Source organism: Marmota flaviventris, chromosome 7 (genome assembly GCF_047511675.1).
Source record: "Marmota flaviventris isolate mMarFla1 chromosome 7, mMarFla1.hap1, whole genome shotgun sequence".
NCBI classification, from domain to species: Eukaryota; Metazoa; Chordata; class Mammalia; order Rodentia; family Sciuridae; genus Marmota; species Marmota flaviventris.
Window position 1 is genome coordinate 91,054,251 of NC_092504.1, and position 4,062 is coordinate 91,058,312.

The 4,062-nt window shown below is 39.9% G+C and overlaps 1 pseudogene; it reads right to left on the minus strand.

Annotated features, from left to right (window-relative positions):
* Positions 1 to 258: 258 nt before the first annotated feature.
* LOC114092830 (serine/threonine-protein kinase VRK1 pseudogene) lies at positions 259 to 3,295 on the minus strand (annotated as a pseudogene).
* Between the last annotated feature and the right edge of the window lie 767 nt (positions 3,296 to 4,062).

Sequence of the window (4,062 nt, forward strand, 5' to 3'; positions counted from 1 at the left end):
TAGATATATAGGCTGCACTGTATTACAAGAGTATGTTACCTCTTTTAAAAAATCGTTTTAATAAAAAGTTTTTTTAAAGGCATAAGTACTTAATGAAAGTAAAACAGAAAAGGAGAAAAAGTCAAATGAAAAGGAAAAAAAGTTGGTTCATAGCATTTTCCTTACTTCTGGACTTCCTTTCTGGTTCCTGAACTATCATAGCTTCTGCTGCTAGCCTCTGGATGACACATGCTTTGATATGTGGCTCCTTGGGACTCCTCACTTCAGATTTGTGTGGCCTTCTCTATTTGAATATTCCATGTCTCCAACACTAGATTCTGTGCTTTCTTTCATTTCTTTGTTACTGTTTTAGCATTCTCTGCAACATTCTCCATGATACTAAGGTTCAGTTTGTCATCATCCTTACTTCCTCTAGCTTTTAATCCTTGCAAAAGGATATTGTGCAAATTTTTGATAATTTTGAGGTTTTTTAGCATAGTTGTGTAATTTCAGTTTTCATATATTCAGCAATTTCACCAGGCTTGTTTTTCCAGGGAAACACATTTTCCAACAAACCTGCAATAATTTCTCTATTTAATTTTGGAATCCCTAACACAATAGGATCGTTCAAATTATTCTTGTAGGGAAAATGGCCACTAAACCAATGGAGCACGCAATAACTAAGTGTTTCCAAGTCACTATGTCTTGAGGGGCATCAATGCTGGTGAGTTCAATAGTGCCGTCATGATATCTTTAAGGGTCCTCCTTATATTCTTCATGATCTCTTCTGGACAGTACTGGAAAGCAAGGCCACAATCTACCAAGTACACTTGGTCAAGATTTCTATAGATCAGAAGATTTGAGGTCTTGATATCTCCATGTACATACTCATGCTCATGAATATATTTCAGAGTATCCAAAATTGGTAAGCTTAGCTGCAAGACAGTTTTCTGAGAAAATCTTTTGGCATTTGCTTCATATATTTTCTGAAGGGCACCTCCAAAGCAATCAATTAACATAAGTCTGCAACTTTTTCCATTTTTATTATGTAGACTAGATCCCCCAATGTTTAGAAACACCAGTGTTCTAAAGTTCATGGGTATGAATCCATTTCTGAATTTGCTCTGGTTTTGCAGCTTGCTGGGAGAACTTTAAATTCAGTTAAAGAAAAAAGGTTCATTGTCACTGGTTTCTACTTTTATAGTATGAGTTGTTTCATTGTCAACTTATTTCAAAGACTCTTTATCAGCAAGATATATAACAGTTAAAGCCACCTTGGCCAATGGGTAGTCCTAGTTTCCATTCCTTTCTTGAAACATCAGTTATTATCTCCCCAGCTGCAAATTGTTCTGCAAGACATCTCTTTGCAGGGCTCTGCCATCCTGAGCTGATTTTATATGAGACATTTTTCACCGGAGCTGTTCTGCTCTGCACAAATTTCCTACTTCTGTCTTAAATGACTGTCCTCCAAACACACAAAAATAATTGCTGAGAATTTTGTATTTCTGAATCTTAGCCCACACTGACCAGTAACCCAAAAAACAAGATCCACATGGTTTATTTAAGTCCCAAATGGTGAAGAGATTATTTCATACCACCTGGTAACACAAAAGCGAATCATGCAAAATTCAAAAGGCTACATGTATTTTAGCTCCACATGGCAGAGGTAAAAATTTTCCAGGACCCTGGAGTGCCTGGAGCTGTCCAGCTCCCCAAAACCTTTTTCTTCTATCATCCAAGCACTTATGGGTTAATGTCAGGGAAAGGGAAGGAAGGAAAATTCCCCTTATGCAAAGAGGCTCTGGGTAACTGCTGGGATTTTTCCTGAAGTTCCAACTGAGTGTTTGGCTAGCGAGCAATTGAATCTCTTCTTCCTGTGAGAACCTGGTGGCTCCCCTCAGTGTAGACTGTGCAAAGAGGACTCTCCTAGCTGTCTCACCAAAACTGTTCTGGGGTGCCGCAGTCTGGCTGGGCACAAAATCACGAGTCACTCAAGCAGGAACAAACTTTATTTCCAAAACTCCCGCGAATGCCACGCACGCGGCCTTCTCCCGGGACACACCACACCAACCGGAAATCCCTCCTCCAGAAATCCCTCCTCCTGCACTTCCCCAACCAATGGGAACTCTCCGGAAATCCCCAGAGAGCTCCAAAGTAGCAGGCCAAGGCGGACAGCAGGGGTCTAATATCCAATTGAATACACATCTTAACATAACCATTATCATCTCAATAGCTTGCTGGCTTCACCTCTCAACCAAAAATGCCATGCATCATTCCTACTGGGCTATGGCTCTCAGCACTGGGGAAGAGGGTCCACTAAAGCTTGCATACAAAGGTTGGTGAAGAAAACAGGTCCTGAGAAAGATAGAGGGGGTCTTTTCTGTATCAAATCTCTATCTTCAGAGAGTTTGGTGCCTAGATAGCTTTTATAAGAGGAGAGGGGGTGGCACAGTAGGACAAAATGCATACACAGATTTAGCTAGGCTAGGCTAATCAGAAATATATCACAGTTTAAGTTTCCTAAGTGCTTGCCTGGGTGAGGGAGGAGCTTCTTAGCTTCCATTCTCAGCGTGAGCAAGTTTGAGAGCCAAATTAATTTGAAGTTTTTAATTTTAAAGGGGATTGGTTATGTAAGGGTCCAGCGAAGCGTCGGAGAAAGAGACCACCAAGTGACCACTCATGCAATTGGCAGAAGGGGATTTATTGAACCAGCATGCTGGGGCTCCGTGCCCACTTGAGAAGGGAAAGCAGCCCAGAGCCCTGAGCAGGGGCTGAGCACTGCTTAAGTACACTTTTTTGGGGAGGGCGGGGATTTTACATACATCACAGTCTCCTTTAACAAATCATTATACACCGCGGGAAAATCAAACAACAACTCCTAAACATGATTAGTTCATTCATTGGCGGGAACAGGTCAGACGGGGGTGATAGGTCAGTTTTAAAGCGGGGTACACATTCAAACTGATTGGTTTAGGCCCTGCGATGCCTACGTGTGACCACACAGAGCCCTTCAGTTATTAAACAACCAAGCAGTCAGGGGAAATATTTACTGGGCGGTTCCAAGCATTATCTTAACAGCTACAGAAATTTCAGGTTTTGCAGGTAGCATAGAAACCTAACAATACCTAATCCTTTACATTTTAACTCAGACCTTGCAGCTTAGAAACTTTACAATACCCGGACTTTTACCCTTTAACTTTTATGCTTTAACTTCAATTTCTTTTACCCTTACAGTTATATTACGTATTTTAATTTAATATGCAAATATAAGGAAGTCCATTACTCACCACTTCCTTCCTTCTTCATCTTCCTTCATCTTTTCTAGTTAGTTTTCCTAATATACCCTGAATCCTAACATATGAGGCATTAACTTCTAAATGTACTCTTGTGTGTACCCTTATGCAATAGCAAATCCAACTCTGAATAATAACCAGGATCAGTGAATGCAGGAAAATAATGTGTTAGTTGTTAATGGGATTGCTCAATCATATGAATGAGGCACTAAAATGAACAGTGAACTGTGTGCCACCTGAGGCTGTGTCTTTTTCTGAATGAGAGTGCATATGTATACATCAAATAAACAAACCATTTCTAGAGATAATTACAACTCACAACAAAAGAACCATGTGAGTAGGATTAGCTCTAGGCCAAATAAATGATGTCCAGACAGCTTGTCTTTGGTGTCCTGCCACCTTTTCTATTAGAGTCTATTGTTTACTATCTTTCCTCATGTCCTTCCAGGTCCCATTCTGTATGCTATTCTCATCTGGAAGCCAAAAATTTCCAGTAAACTTTATATTTGAAAGTGCTTTGAACATTTTAGAAGATTGTATACTTGGTATTTTTATGCAGCTAGGATTATTATCTCCTTAGTTAATTCCATTCTGGGAGCCTTAAACCTGCCAGCCACTCTTGGGTTTATTCTTCTAGACCTATGACCTCGATTAACAATTTCAGATTTTCTTCTACCATTCTTCCTTTCTTTTCTTGTTAAGCTATATTTATCTGTACTCTGCCTTTTCTTTTGAAGGATTCGCTTAGTTTTTCCCTGCTATTGATTTTCAGACATATTGCACTTTGTGT